Source organism: Abrus precatorius, unplaced genomic scaffold (assembly GCF_003935025.1).
Source record: "Abrus precatorius isolate BTA unplaced genomic scaffold, Abrus_2018 Scaffold5, whole genome shotgun sequence".
NCBI classification, from domain to species: domain Eukaryota; kingdom Viridiplantae; phylum Streptophyta; class Magnoliopsida; order Fabales; family Fabaceae; genus Abrus; species Abrus precatorius.
The window spans coordinates 10,728,799-10,746,498 of record NW_020874395.1 but is presented as its reverse complement, the minus strand read 5'-3'; positions in this window follow the sequence as shown (position 1 = coordinate 10,746,498).

Sequence of the window (17,700 nt, the reverse complement as noted above, 5' to 3'; positions counted from 1 at the left end):
TTAATAATTTTGAAGTCTGAGCCTTACATATTACTTGTCATAGGTTTTTAATTAAGTCTAGCCTAGTCTTTTTAAAAGCTTGATTTGGCCTATTAGTCATTTTAACGACCTACTTTGTATAGAGACATTCAATATGTCATTAAGCTTCATTGTAAATAAGCTATTAAATTGGGTATATCTTTTTAACAGTCATAAGGCTTATATTTAAATAAATTATTAAAAAAATAATTCAACACCTTGAATATGTATAATAAAATTACATATTCCTATTTATCACTTTCAAACCACATAGACGTAATTGAAACAACTAAATGTAAATCAGTGTTATGCGTATAGGATATGCAAAAGACTTTAACAAGTAGGGCTCTCTCTCTTAAAAGATATGTAGTAGAGACTTTCTTCAACTCTAACAAAAAGGATTAGGATTTTTAATTTAAGATTTTATTATTTTAAAATTTAATTAATTTAATATATTATTATATTATTTTTTATATAAAATTATTTAACATATTATTTTAAATAGACCGTTCTAATAGGTCTAATAGCCTTTTTTTAAGTTCAAACCTGGCTTATTTAATTAATTAGACTTTTTAAAAACCTAAATTAAGTCTATTAATTCAATAAGTTAGAATGGGCTAAGCTTTAAAAAGGCTAGGTCGTAGGCTCCTATCGGACGACCTATCCTATTTCTATTCCTATATGTGATGTCAATTTTGATAGGTTAGTGTTTTTGTAATGTGTGAAGAACACAAAGATGGATAGAAAAAGCTTTCATTCGTTGTGTTATCTATTAAAAACAGTGGGTTAATTAGAACCATCCAAAAATATGGATGTGGAGGAGATAATGACAATTTTTTTACATATACTTTTTTATAATGTTAAAAATAGAATAATTAAGAGACAATTCATGAGGAGTAGTTAAATAATTAGTAGGAGATTTAATTATATTTTATATGCTGTTTAAAGATGCCACAAAGAACTTTTTAAGGAACCTCAACCAATTTAAAAAAATTTCACTAACAAAAGGTGGAAGTGGTTCAAAGTAAATTTTGAAATTTTCATTAAAAGAACATAAAAATTTCAATATAGAACATGATAAGGTAGAGGGGTTGACTGATGTAGTTAGAGTTGGAGCTTTAATTACAAACAACCCAAGTGTTGTTAATTTTTCTTTACAATTGATTATCCTAAGATGAAGACTCTTTATATGAGTGGTCTTTTAGCAATAAGCATCTAGTTGCATAGAATGCTTGGTGCTTTTGTGTTTAAGAATACTTTTTCAACCATTGTATTATGTCACAATGGTTTAATGTTTAACATAACAATAGTTATGTATTTTGAAACTTTGAAATATTTTGGGATTATATATTTAGTGAATAAAAGAATATTTGAAGATATTATCATATTGATTCAATTATGTTCTCCAATATTTTTGGATTATGCAGCAAAAGTATTATTTTTTTTATCAACATGGTGTAATCCACATCATGATTGTGAAATTGATGGTATGGCCACTTCTGTGAAGCAATGAAATTGTGAGAGAAAAATAAAGTAAAGTTTTATATGGCTTATATTTAAGTTAAGGGTTTTTTTGTAAAAGTAATAACATTCTTAATAAGTTTTTCTAATATCAAACATGGGAATGAGAGAAAATAAAAAAATTCTTCAAAAAACTTCTTAATAAACAAATATGGATAAAACGTTACTCATAAAACACATTCTCAGAAATCTCACTTAAAAATTTTTGGATACCAAACACCCTATAAATAGTCACAAGAGGAAACTAAAGCCATAGACTTAATTTCATACAATTCTATTTTATAATTTGTCCATTTTGTATTCTCTTATCAATTTGCTTTAATTTTTATTATTTTCAAGTTAGTATTCTCAACTATTCCATCTAAACATTCATTTAAATTTGAAAATCCACAACACCTGTATATAAGGATTGAGTCATAACTTTTTGTTTTCTAAGACCCTTTATTTGTTCATGATTTATTGATGTGTGTAATACATGAATTAGTTTATAAATTTTATTTTTATTTAAATCAAGTATAATCTTAAATTTAGATTAAATTTTATCCACCATTGTATTTATTTTGTTAAAATTACTTATTTTATATGTTTGTTGTATAGAAAAGTAGAGTTTGTACATGGAACTTGAATAAATTAAGTTGGAGAATAAAATGGAGTTTAAGATATTTTAATTTGAAGCTTAAAAATGGAAGAAAAAGGTTATGCAACAAAGTATACAACCCACTTATGTTAAGTAAAAAACACTTGTGTTTATGTCTTATTTAAAGAAATTGAAAATTAGCCAGAAAGCAATTAACATAACTAAGTTGTGCGATGAAACACACTTGTATTCACTATTCTTACAACAAATACTCAAATTGTGTGAGCTATCTTTTTAAAGGCATATAATAGAAGAGTTAAAATGCTATCTTTAAAAACTCTAAAACAGAAAAATAAATGATATTATTGTTGACACACATATATGATAGTTCACACGTGTTATATATCAAAAGAAAAAAAGAAAAGTAAGAATGAAATTTTTTTGTGATAAGATTTGGAAAGATCTTCTAGAACTAAAAGATTGATTCACTTCTAAAGGTATATATTATGATTCATCTCCTTCTTCACACATTTTTTTTATTGTTCATCTTTTCTATTATGTTTAGGTTTATTATTTTAACTTTGTAGTCCAAACATGACTAAGTAATTTTCTTTATTCTAGGGAATAGGAGCAACCAAAAATTGGATTGATGATGATATGGTAAATATTTTATAATTTTATGTTAATTTTTCTTTTCTTGATTTAATTATTTATATTTTTAATACTTGCAAATTTGACAAGTTCTTTTAGGGATGGCAATGGGTAGAGTACTACAGTACCCATCCCCATACCCACGTTTTAAAAAAATACTCATACCCGGCCCCATACCCGCGTGGGTATGAATATTAATCCCCGTACCCGTACTCTCTGGGTACTCGCATACCCGTCTTGTACCCATTACCCGCGCTTGTTTGAGAAAAAAAAATATTTATAAAGAAAAATATGTTTATATAACTTCACATAAGTAGCATAATAATACAAAAATTCAATATGTAGTTGCCGAACAAGGTACAAATATAGATAAAAAACAAATATTCAAAGATCATAAATGTTAAATGTATCTTAATATAATAATTTTCTAAACTAAAATTCTTAGAAACAATAAGCAAAAACTAAACACACAAGTTATTTGTCAGTGATAATTCTATCTTGTGTGAGATTTGATTGTTGGTAATGTCAAAACGACAACGAAATAGATTTATACAATGGTTGTCCCTTCGTGTGGGATCACTTAGTAACCTCTTGTGACGGCATTAACAACTAACTCTAATGAATAACATTTCATAGTTATTAAGTTTTAGTGAGACAGACATTGAGAATGAGAATAGAGTTAAAGTAGAGAAGTTCAATACTAATAACAGAAAGTTGATACATAAAATATTTTTTTTAACTTTTGAATTTGAAATTGTAAGAAAAATAATAGATTTAATTAAAATAATATAATATAATTAATATATATATATATATATATATTAATACTAGTATTTTTTAACTCATATACTATACGAAAGTATTTTATCAAAAATATAAATTTTTGAAAAATTATTATAGTGAATTAAATATTTATAATGTATATAAATTTTTTAAAAAAAGAATTTGAATAAAAGATAAATAGTTACAATAAAATTTTATAATAAAGAAATATACGTGTATATTAAAAAAATTATACTTTTTTATCTTAAAAAAATTAACAAATAAAAATTAACAATAATTTTTTATATTTATATCTTTTCAAAAACTTCTTTGAATGTGAATAAATAGTAAGAATAATATTATTTAGATTCAATAGATTATAGTTGTGCTTGTAATACATATGTTACATAGAAAAATATTATTTTAAATTAAAATATAAAAATAAAATTTTAATATTATTAATAAATAATAAATTTACGGTAATAGTAGGTGATTGTAAAATTTATAAAATATTTATAATATATTTATTATTTATCATTCACTTTATGATTTAAACATCAATATGATTTTATTAACAAAAATATTTGTGTAAAAAATATTTTATGTGTGTTATATATAAATAATATTTTAAAAAAAGTCAATCTTATATTAACTATGTAATAATTAAATTGTGTTAGCTTAATTAAATGATATAAAATAGTAAATAAATTTTTCTATTAAAAATATAAACCAAAATAAATTTTTTGGTTTACTTTATTATTAAATATATATTTTATATTAATCTTATATAACTTCACATAAGTAATATAATAATACAAAAATTCAATACATAATTGTAGAATAAAGTTCAAGCATATATATATATATATATGCGGGTATGGAGCGGGGTGGGTGCTTAGATACCCATACTCGCACCCATCCCATTAAAATTTGCAGGTTTTTACCCACACCCATATCCGTACCCGTATAGCGGGTAAATACCCTACCCATTGTGGGTAAATTTTGCGGGTACCCATTGGGTACTTTACCCATTGCCATCCCTAAGTTCTTTATTTACATGATTTTAAATGTAACAAAAAAAGATTAAAAAATAACCTTAACATTTAAAATTCTATAATTAAACTTGAGATTTTAGACCACGAAAGTAGGCTATATCTTTTGAAAAATTATCTAATCACTATAAAACTTAATGATTTTAATTAGATATAATTAAATAAGAATTAGCATAAAATATATTTTAGTTAAGTTTATTAATTCTAATTAATCTATGATAAAATTGATTGCAAAAAGTTTTCATTCCTTTTAAATTCATCACATTCTTTAATTATTTATTTTATTTTATCGATTAATTCTGTTTAAATAATTAAATTATAAATATTTGGTAGTTAACAGAACAATGTCCGTAGAGACGATACCTGAATCACAACTTATGTAGTTGCAGTACCTATTAGTCCAGGGGTCAAATGCAAAGGTTTCAGATTTGGAGCAATTTGGAGCCGTCAAAACTCTCAAGACCAAGATGGTTTGACCTTGGAACTTTTATAAATAACAAATTCGAAAAGATAAAAATGAATAATTATTAAGTACTAATAGTTTTCCTTGAAGCATACAAAAGGTAGAAAATTAATAAAAGAAAATTCTACAATCATCCTAAGACATTTGATTAAGCTTTATAGTCAATTACAAGAGACAAATATTCTCAGATCAATATCTTAGAAGTCTCAAAGTACCAAACTTGACACAAAAGTAGAAGCAACAGAACATGCTTATGGACATATGTCATTCTATCACATGCCAAGAATAAAAGTTTATTTCAAATACTCTAAACATGTCAAAAACCAAAAGAACAATAATATCTCTATCTGATACACCTATACTTTGATAAGCAAAAGCATTTTATGAGCATATGAAGAAGCTTCATCATTCAATCTCAAGAGAATGATACATTAAATGTTGCTAGAAATTTGAAAAACCACATATACTACCTCAAATCAACCTTAGAAACTTTCTTCTGTAAGCATTTACTGTAATATATTATTTCAAGAGACTCAAATGCAACTATTTTGTTTGGTTTTAGATATGTTGATATAATTTCATCTATTTTGAAAAGGTTGATTGAAGATAATTAGACATTTTCACTGCTATCAATATCACAACTGGTATCAAAACTAGGACTACTTCATTCGACCAATGTCATCATTTTTTTATAAAAGTAATTTTATCATTTATGTACATTTTTTATATATTTTTTTATTATATTATCTTGTGTATGAGAAATATGTGATGAGATAAAAAATTTTGTCATTGTTATGTGTAAAAAATCAAGTAGTTTTAATCTTTTTTCCATCATTAATTTCTTATTTGCTCTCAATTTTATTTGATATTTTAGCTTTTATTGTTATTTATTTACAAAGACATGGCTAAGAGATTATCATTTTTTTCTTATATTTTCTTCCTTGTAATTGTGTTAAACTTCTTTAAGATATGACTTGATGAACACTTTTGGAATTGAGATGCAATTAACTCTTTAACTCTAGTTTAAGTTTTCTTTGGATGCTTAGCTTAGAAATTTATTTTTCATGTTTAGTATAAATTAACTACTCATGCTTTACTTGATCAACCTTCTTAACATTGAAAAATAAAATGATAAGTAATATATGTTTCTTGATTTACGTGTCTCATCTTTTATTTTATTTTTTTAGAAATAAAAATCTATGAGTGGGTTTTTTTTTTCTGTAATACCTTATATTTATATATTCTGAATTTAAAAAATCAATGAATGTATATGAATTACAAATATTTTCTATACCAAAAAAAAATTGGTATGAAGTATATTAGTGGAAATCTATCTTAACTATTAAAGAAAATTATTATTATTTAAATAATAATTAAAGTTTATTTCTAACTCTCTTCATTATTGATTGAATTCTGTTTTAACTCAAGTCTTATGCCTCTTGTAGTCTTGCTTAAAAACTCCCTGTTGACTTAATATTTTTTTTTCTTTTTAAGATCAACTGCACATTTTAAATATTTTAGAATTCCCTCTGATTCAAGTCGCATTCAATTACTTCAATTTTGTAAAACAATACATGCCAAAATTTGCTCCTCATGAAGTAATACTCTATTTATTAATTACTTTATTGTTTACATAATTCGGTATATTTATAATAATAATAATAATAATAATAATAATAATAATAATAATAATTATTATTATTATTATTATTATTATTATTATTATTCCTTGTCTCACCGTGACTACCAAATATTTGTTATTATTATTATTATTCCTTGTCTCACCGTGACTACCAAATACAAATATTTCCAACAATCATAATATCTTGACTACAAACTACATAAATGACGAGTTTTGGAAAGACAGACATAAAAAGAAGAGTGGGGTATACCTTAAGATTCTCAACGTGAAGTGTATATTGCAGATAGGTACTAGGCATATCCATCATGCTTAATTATTACATTGTCCATTTATTTGATTTTGGATAAATAATTTAAATTAAATATTTATTTAAGAAATTTCAATTACAAATAAAAATTATTAAAATAATTCTAAAAGTTGGATTTCATAAGTTATATAAAATTATAAAATCATAACTTACTTTTATAAACTTAAATAAATTAACTACTCATAAACTCCATCTTTCAAGCATTTCTTGAAATTATATCTGTAATTTCATTTTCATAAATAAAGGACAAGGAACTACAAAAGCTACTTAATCGACTGTCTGAGTTACGCGTTCTGAGATACGATAATTATAGCAGTCCTTTATTAAAAAAATTATGGTGCTTGATACATGCTTATAAATTTTAATAGATATTTTATATTATTCTTAAAATTAATAGTTATAATTATATTAATATCTTAAAAATTAAAAAATACTTTTTTTTATAACCATTAACTTTTACGGTCTATTATACTTTTTATTTTTGTATAATAAATAAAATAAAATATTTTTTCCTAATTATAAGAAATATAAAATAAATTTAAGGTATATTAGTTGTTAAAAAAATTATATCTTTTTTATTATTAAATATATATTTATGAAGTAATAACTACACTACTTAATAACACGAAACTAATATGCACCCACAAATTAGACTAGTGCCGCGAACCTACACAAGCTCGTGGTAAATGTAAATGTCATTTTTATGTATAAGAGTAAGAATGATTTTTCCAAATACTATAATGCAAAAAAAAATATGTGATAAGATAAGTGATGTAAACATAAGAGATGAAAAAAATAAATTATAATTTTTTTAATATATTTATTATTACTCTTTGTTTAATTAGTTAAAAAAATAATATTCAATAATCCAAATAATTTGTAGCGTAAAAGGGGAGCAATGAAGTTTATATATTATATTTAATCGTTTTAAATGAATTATATTCACATTTTTAAAAACTAAATTTATCTACAAGAGTGTAAATATAACTATATAAAATATATAAATCAATTTTATATTTATATTTTTCTTTCTTTATTTATCTATTATCATTAACTCTCATTTATTTATTTTTCTATATAATTGTTTGAGAAGAGAAGTTTTGGAAGAAAAATGAAAAAGAGTATAAATTTATATTTTAAATAAATATATTAAAAATTAATATTTTTTAAAAATAAAAAATATAAATTAATATATTAATAAAAATTTAATTTATTAATAATATATTTATTATTATAAATAATATATAATTTTTTAATTAAAAATTAAAAAATATTTTTCTCTCTCTTTCTCTCCAAAAACTTCCTCCCAGACATATCTCAAGAGGAATGAAAGACAAGACCAAATATGTAATGAAATACATTAGCGTAGGCCTTTACGTTCACATTTTGAATGGAAATGACAAAGGTATATAACCTAAAATAGATTAATTAAATTATTTCAATATTTCCTCAAAATTTCTTATTAGATTTTGACATGGGATAACTCAATAAATTTTATTTTCTTTAGTGATAAATTTAAACTGTTAAAGATCAAGTGTTTAAACTTATATTAAAGTATATTTTGTAGCTCAAAGCATAGCATAGACTTACACATTTAATACCCTATACATATTATTTAAAAAAGAATTTTATGTTGTATAAATATATTTTTACTTTTTATTTCTCTGAGTAAATAAATTTTTTCTGTATATATGAATTTTAAATTCTCTTTAAACTCTCTCTAATAATATATGTTTTATCTATAAAAAAAATCTAAAAAATTTACAATCAAAGTTACACCTGTTGTCACGTTGCTTAAATATCTCTCTCTATATATATTTTACTATTATTTTGGTAACACGTGTATTAATTCAAGCATTAACGTGTCTTTACAATTGCATCAGCTTTCTTACTATTTTTCAACTCACAATCACTAACATTAATTTAATATGTTTCAAGTTATTTTAAAACACTAATTAAAACAAATTACTATTTATTAATAATTTAATGTTAAATTATTCTCTACAAATATAATTTTTTAACAAAAATTAAAAATATTAATATAAACAAGGTACTGCCAAAATATATTCATTGAGAAATTTAAAGTAAAATTTATATTATGATGCTTTAAATTTTATGAAAAAATGAATCAACAATATTTTTCACGTAATTTTTACTTTTAATTCTGTAACTCACACTTTAAAGACACTAATTCATATTTATTGAATAGATATTATACATTTATATTAATAAATAATTTTATTAGTAGATGTTGTATTTATTGTATGTTTAAAATTTATAGTTATACTTACAATAAAGATTTTATTAAATAAAGGTTATGATTTTGTTGACAGCTCATTACTTTTCTTTATTAATAAACAATAAGAATATTTTTTTTTAAAGTCCAATTATTTAAATATTTAAAATTAAAATATTATATTAAAAGTATATACATATATATATATATATATATACACACACATAAAAATATTTTCATAAATAAAAAGACGTGTTTAAGTGTCTGTTTTTAGATTTCAATAGAATATTTTAAAAGTGAAATTATACTTTTTATTATTTTGCTTTTTGATGTGACTATTGGATATGCTTCGACAAGAAACTTGAAGTAATTACGAGTCCTAAGTTTTTTCTTGCAAACTTCTGCTTTTCTTTTGTTGGCCCCACGTCTATTTTAGCTTTTCCCACTAATATAATATATGGGGAAGGTACCTTTCAAAATAAAAATTACATTCAGAATACCAGAAAAAAAATGTGCCTTCTAAAACAAAATAACCCTATTTTTTCGAAAATTTATAGATTTCAGAGATAATTTTTTTCTTTTATCTCTTTTCTTTAGTTTACGGTTGGTGTTTGATAAATAGATAATAGATTATTAAACATAATTCTCATTAATCAGTCAAAAGAGACAAAATATAAATAGCAAACAATAAAAAAAAGAAAAAATATACTAACTAAAGAATAAAAGTATATAACTTTTGGTAAAAAAATAAAAAGCACATATTAACACCTTCTATTGATGTAAATATTAATGCGTTTAAATTCTTTTAAATAATTTTTTGGGTTTAAATTTTATGAATAAAAAAATAAGTAATGTAACGACCTTATTTTTTAAGTAGGGTATTTGATTCAATTCAAATTAATCAGAGTATAAAATGATTTTTAAATATCAATATTTCAATATCTTAGATTATAATATTATATAATTAACAAGTTTTGCTAAAAAAAATAATAACATTAAATAATCAAATTTTAAAAATATAAACATATTAAATTGTTTATGGGAAATATGATGTAAAATATAAACAAAATATTTTTAAGATCACATGTAATCTAACATTAAAACTAGACGAACTTTTATATCATATTAAAAAAATATGAAGTAATTTTCTTTAAAATTTTCAACAAGAGAAAACTCAAAATTTTATGAATAATATGTTGGCCATATTCTTAACTTTGATCATATTAAAAAATTCAGACCTAAATAAAAGATTATTCAAATTTTATTAAAAATATTTTAACTATATTTCTATGAGATATGATTTTTTACATTTGAACTGCCCACATCTTGTATAGATCATGAATTAACAATTATAGAATATTATATTCTTGATTTCTTACACATTTATACTTCAACTTATTATATATATATATATATATATATTTGTATATCTAGGCGCATTTATTTAATTTTATCATAAAATTAAAATAAATTGCTAAATATATAACGATATTATATTTATTATCAACTAATCGGGAAAGGATATCTGTCATCAGAAGAAGTCTTACAGAATACTTTAAGTCTATTTTCTTAATGTCCTTTTAGACACCATTGCATTAGCTTAAGCACGAATTTAACAAAGGTAAGAATAAAGTTTGGGGAAGAAGCTGGCATGAACAATTAAAAAACCTAGCATCATGCATTTGGTGACTAAATCATTTCAACATTTCGGCAATATGGAATTACACCCCTTTACATTGGACAAAATTTAGGTATACTAACTTTTTGTGTGTTATTTTTAATAAAAATTAAAGTTTTATATTTTAATAACTCTATAAAAATAGTTATTAATAATTTAGTGCTATATTAGTCTTTATTAGTATAAATTCTTTGAAATAAAAATTAAATTATTAAAAAAACATTATAAAAGTATAATAATAATATGATGTAAATCATACCAACAAATAAATTTATTAGTAAAAGTATCAATGTATATTATCAATACATCAAATGTTAGTAGAAAACAATATTTGTTAATATAAACCTTTAATTATTTTAGTACTCCACAATTTTTATTTGCTAGTAAATAACATTTTTTTGTAATTTAATCAACATAATTAAAATTAATATTTAAAGTTGACATTATTTTTAAAATAAAAATTACAATTTTAATTATAAAATATTTTAAATATTTTATACATAGAAATTATATTATTTTTACTTTGCCTATTAAAGCGGATGGATTTCTCTTAATTAAGGATGCATTTAGATATATATAGCTCATTAAACACTTATATAATAAATATTTATTTAGATATATTAAAATTATTTCAATAAGTTATACCAATATATTTATTGAAAGAAGTCCTTAGATAATGTATAAAAATCATAAAATATTTTTATAAGTTGATCAATAAACTCTTTCAAACAAATGTTAAAACTCCCATAGTAAAATATATGTTAAGTGTACAACTTTTTGTCTTGAGTCATGCATCTATTATTCATATTATTTTACATTTCTTGCTTTTTTAGTTGTGTTGAAAGTTGAATAAAAACATTTTAGAGATACAATGTTTCATTATTAAATATGAATAAAAGGAACCAAGTTCAACTTAGATTCTTAACTCTTTCAGTAAACTTAAAAAGGAACTTTGATTCTTGAAGCATTATTTGCCGCAATGATTTGCTTCGATTTCCATGGTTATATAATGGGAGATGGCTACAAAAAAGAATGTGATAACTAGGGCAGGTCTACATAATTTATGGAGAAAGAAACTGGTGAAGGCATTATCTTCTGTTTTCTCTGACTCAAGAGTGCAACTTAACACGTGGCCCATTTGTGTTATACACCCTTTTAATAAATATCTTAACATTATTAATTAAAAATAATAATAAATATTTTATTTTAGTAATAACAATGTAGAATGAGACATTTTAGTATTGATACAATATGAACCTTTAACATTTTTGGTGTAATACAGCATTGGGTTTAAGTATATTGATTTTATTTTTAGTACTAACTTTGGATTAATTTATTACATGCAATTATTTTTTATTGGATAAGATATTTAAATTTTATCTATTTTAAATTTCTTTAAAAATATAAATTATGTACTTTTAGTGCTTGAAGAGGAACAATAAAACACACTACTTTTTGTTGAATATCGACTAAAATTGAATACAAGGATTAAAATTCAATAATTTCACAAGAAATAAAATATATTTAACCCGTCTTCTTTTGTCATGTTTCATAGCATCCAATTTGAATGGCAGCATGATTTTACTCGAAAATTGAGAAAATGAATTTTAATAATTCTAATTTATTACACATGTACATATAATATCAATTTATAATTTTTTTTATCAATAATTTCAATTTTAAACATTTTTTATTTTAAAATTGAGATAAAGAGATAATATCGGCTAAATAAATCACTTGACATGTGGCCTCCAATTGTGGAAGGTAGGGTCTTGAATCTTGACTGAAATGTACTTAGAAATTTGGAAAATCACTAAACTTGGATTTGAAAATTAGGTTAACACAAAAGAAAGATAAAGAAATTCAAAGATTGCATCTGTCGGATATAAGAGACAAGTTTTTAAAGTGTTCCAAAAAAGTGTAAACTAAATCATTATCATACATTTCAACAAATAAAAATAAAAATAATTGTAAAGGATAAGTGTCACAATGTGCTGGAAGGAATCATGATAAAAGACGTCTAAATATTTATTAGGATGATAAAAAGTTCACTAATTGTATTTAATTTTTTTTAAAAAATCCTAAATCAAAGATATTCATTTTATAGGAAATAATTCCTAATTGGGTACAATAATTGTAAATGCCAATTTTTTAATTATTTAATACAATTACATATTTATCATGCACTTAATGGTTTGAAAATTTACCCTACAATAACGAGTTTGAGTTTCAATTATAATGATACACAAGGGAGCATGAAAATCTTATTGGACTTTTAATACATTTTTATTTTAAATATTTTTTTAATTATAATTAGTTGTGCAATTTTCAATAAATTTAAAAATATTTATTTTTATTAAAAATAAGAAATAAAATTAAATCAAATAAATTATTAAAATAAAAAAATTGTAAAATTTCTATTGTTGTAAGGCTTTCTATTATTGTGCTCCTCCAAGCCTTCAACAAATCTTACTAATCAGTGTCTTAAGATATTAATCAAATTAAAAATTACGTTAAACCATATTAAAAGTCACATGAGAGATATTAACAAATTTTTTTATTTTTAACTCTTTAACTAATAGTCTTAAAATACTTATTAGCATTTTTATTTAAAAAAAAAAAGCTTAAAAAGTTTAAAATCTACACGTGTATGTATCTCACAAGTTATTTTGTACAATTCGAGGTTTATTAAGCAAGACAAAATAATCTTAACTTTTTATGCATTTGTGGCGCCTCAGAAAGGTACTTTTGTTATGGAGGTGTTTCATATAAGCTCCACTACTGTAGAATGTGGACTAAGGGAATATTGTTTTGGTCTGGAATAGACGAATCTTTCACATACTACCATTTGCACTCTTTCTTCTATTTGCTATGTTAATGGAATAGCCCAAATTTAATTGGACTTGATTGGATAGCCCCAATAGACTCGAACACCCAATCACCAATTCAATTTAGTGGATCGTCCTAATCTGGTTGCCCAAAACAGGCTGAAGAATGAGGAAACAGAGAAAACAGAGAAAACAGGAATAGATGTATAAAGAAATGAGATTATCAATGTTTTAAAAATAAAAGTGTTTTAAGATAAATAATATTATCATGTCTCATAAAATATTATCTATTAAATTTTAAAGTTTTATTACTTATATACCATTTCTTTTAGGAAATAAACTTAAAGAAAAGGACATCATTTTTTAAAACTCAGACAGTCAAAATCAACCTCAGGAGAGAACAGTTTGGTAGGACAAAAGGGGTCTTTTACACCTCCAAGAAATACCTTTCACCGAATTATGAGCAGATATTAACCAAACTATTTTAATAACTTATTTTAATAAGTTAAAAAGAGCTTATTTTATTTGTAAATTATTTTTATAAATTTTTCATAAACTCTTGTGCATGAGTATTGTTAATTCTCTTTAGTATTGTAACATTAAAATATTCTTGTATTTTAAATTTGTCTTTAATAAAATGTTGACATTTAAAAAAAATAAAAAATTGTGCGTGTGTAATTTGTTAACTATGACCAGCAGTTAACAATTAATTAGAGCCTAACACTTTAAGGGAACTAATTAATTGATGTGCTCAATTTTCTTTCCTTCGTCCAAAGTCTGAAGTGTTGGGTAAGAGTAGGAGAGTGGACCCAAGTGCGTGAAATTATTCATGAAATTGAAGAGAAAGGATGAAGAATTGCAGAGACTTAACGCAAGTCAGAAAAGCACGTTTGAAAAGTTAGGTGTGTATTACATTCTTGTTTCCTAAAAATTGGAGGCATGGGGGTTCAACAAAACGTGATTTAAGAGGAAAAAAACCCAATTTGAAGTCGCTAATCATGCAGAGGTGAGTGGAATGATATATATAACTATTTAGTGATTCTCAAAATAATCTCTTAAATAAGATTCGACAAAACTATTAGTTTATTTTGAAATATTAAATTATTAAAATTATAAATTAAATTTGTTTATAATATTTTATTTCATTTAATAGAAAATTAAAATAGAATAAAATAAATTATCATCATGATTTTATGATGAACATTTATATTTTAAAATTAATTAAAATGCTACTTAATGTAACTTTGAGCTTATAAGTTATTATTATTATTTTATTAGATTTCCCCTTTCTGTTTCTTATTTTTAATATTTTTTATCATTTAATATAAAATAAATAATATTTTGTTTTCAAAACAATGCATACACACTGTTAATAAAATTTATTTTTATAAAAGTTATTGGACAAATTACTTTATTAAGTTTGACGTATAATATATTTTAAATTTGTTCTCTCTCCTAATATATAATAAGATAATATATGATTTTAAAATATTCTAAAATAAAACATTTAAATTATTATATTTATACAGTTGTTCAGTGTTTTTTTTGAAAGCTAATACATGAATTCTAATTTCTCTTTTGATTTAAGATTTTATCATTGAAAATGCTAGCAAAATGCTACTTTTAATTTAATCAAAATTATAAAAATTATGTGACTTTTGTCACCCTCCCACAATGCATTGTAAGCTTTCTTTCAATAAGTGTTCACTAACAATTTTTTTTTTAATCTGCGTAGAAACTGGATGTATAATTCTTTTTTTACTTAAAAAAATAATTTTTGCTTAAGCTGCTGAGAATTGCTTGAGCAAAAGTTTCGACATTTTCTAAAAATTGTCCATATTGCAAGTTTTGTATAATATTGGTTCATCTCTCCTTCCCACATCCTTAGTCCTAACCATGAGCAACAAGAACTTGAGCATTAAAATGGAGAGAGTGAGGTTGAAGTCAAATAAAACTACTTTCTCAATTCTTGCAAAGAAAGTCTGTAGCCATACACACTAGGGAGAGTAATTGAGACTTTGAAATTGAGAGTTTGATTAGGAGTTTGAGTATGGATGGACGAAAATTAGTGGCAACTAGAACCAAAGGTTTGGAGGAAGCCATAATTATGTTAGCCATGACAATACCTTTACGTGATTTGTATTTAGGATGATAAATGTTTCTTAACATGCAAATGAATTGAGGAGATTACACTAACTCTCCAATTGCCCTAACATCAAACTCTTGCCACCAAACCTTCTCACCATCTAATATAAGCTTCACTTTTAAGAATTTGGTGTTATAATTTTATTTTATTTTGGCAAGCACACCAAATTTTTGATGTAGGGAGTGAGTAAAAAAGTTGTCATATTTACAGGGATTATCAAATATTTACATAATTTCTATTATCTTAATTAAAATAATAAATTCTTAAGTATTCATAAATGTACAAGTAATTTTGAGTTAAATATTGATTGTTTGAGTTCATAGAAAGTAAATGCAATATATAAATGAAAAAAGATTTAAACTAATACAAAAAAATTGAAGATTAGACTTCATCAATCATTTTCCTCATATTTTGGTAATTACATACATTGAACAAGTTTTATAGTTATAGATTACTCTCATTATATTCCCTTATTTTGATTCTTCGCACCTAAGTTTCTAAAAGTAATTCTCTGGATAATAATTCCTTATTTATTCAACAAACACTCCAGCATTACAATTAAGAGCTAATTAGCATAAAACACATTGAAATTTATTCCTAGAGTTCCAACACATTGCATGAGTTTCATTCAAATAGGGTTCTAAGATAGTTTTCCAATTCACCTAGTCTCCATATTTTTAAATTATGAATCATTCCTTGTAAGGTGAAATCAAGCATTACAAATAAAATGAAATCACCAATAACATATAAAAGTAAACAATTATATTAAAATAGGAAAATATTCAGAGTTTGAATATTATATCCAATCCTATTAAGGGTTTAACTCCTCGTGACGTCATTGCAATAAGGAAAAGAAAGGAAAATGATTTAGAAAATGATTCTCTAATAATCTTCGCTGCTCTCCCAAGTCTTCTCCATTGTTCTTACTTCCTTAGTTAGGTCATTAATTTTGGGCTCTTTTTTTTTTTAAAGTTGAATTTTCTTTCTTATGAGGTAATAAGAGAATTCTTGTTTAAGCGAGAAGTCAAATCTTGCTCAAACTACAATCTCACTCAAGTTGATAAAGGAGTCTCACTGATCAAACAAAAATGAAATAGAAAATAAAGTCTACTATAGGTCTTCTCGCTCAAACAAAGGAACATCTCACTTAAACGAGACTTGATCAGAATAGGTGTCTTAGCCTATTTTTGCCTTCAATCATCATTAAGTCTTTGTTGCCTTAATAAAATTACAAGAGAAATTGATCAAATAATTTTTTCTCAAATAAATAAAACAATAAATGTTAAATTTAAAATGACTTCAAATTAAAAGGATGTTAAATTTAAATTGCTTAAATTAAAAAAAATTAAATTATGAAAAGAAATAGATAATTATCCAAATACACGTTGCAAACTATTGAATATTGACACTTATCACTTGGCAACAAGAAAAATGGCATGCACTTGCCCCAATATGATGTGGCTTAAATTGTAGGTAGGGTGATGTGCTAAGCCTGAAAGCCACTTTCTAGTGTTTGAACAAACACAACTAAAACAACGGAAAGAGAATTTGATAGGTTGCAATACAAGGAGCAATTTTCACGAAATGATAAGACTTTCATTTAAGCGATTTTTAGCGGCTTAAGTAAAAAGTACTTTTTTTATTTAAGTAAATTTAGATTCGCGTAAACAAAAACGAATTGGACATTCAATTTCTACGCAAGTTGAAGAGAATTCAAATCCACCAATAACGTTCATCCCATTTGTAAATTCCTTTGCTGACATCACACACATATATATATATATATATATATATATATATATATATATATATATATTAA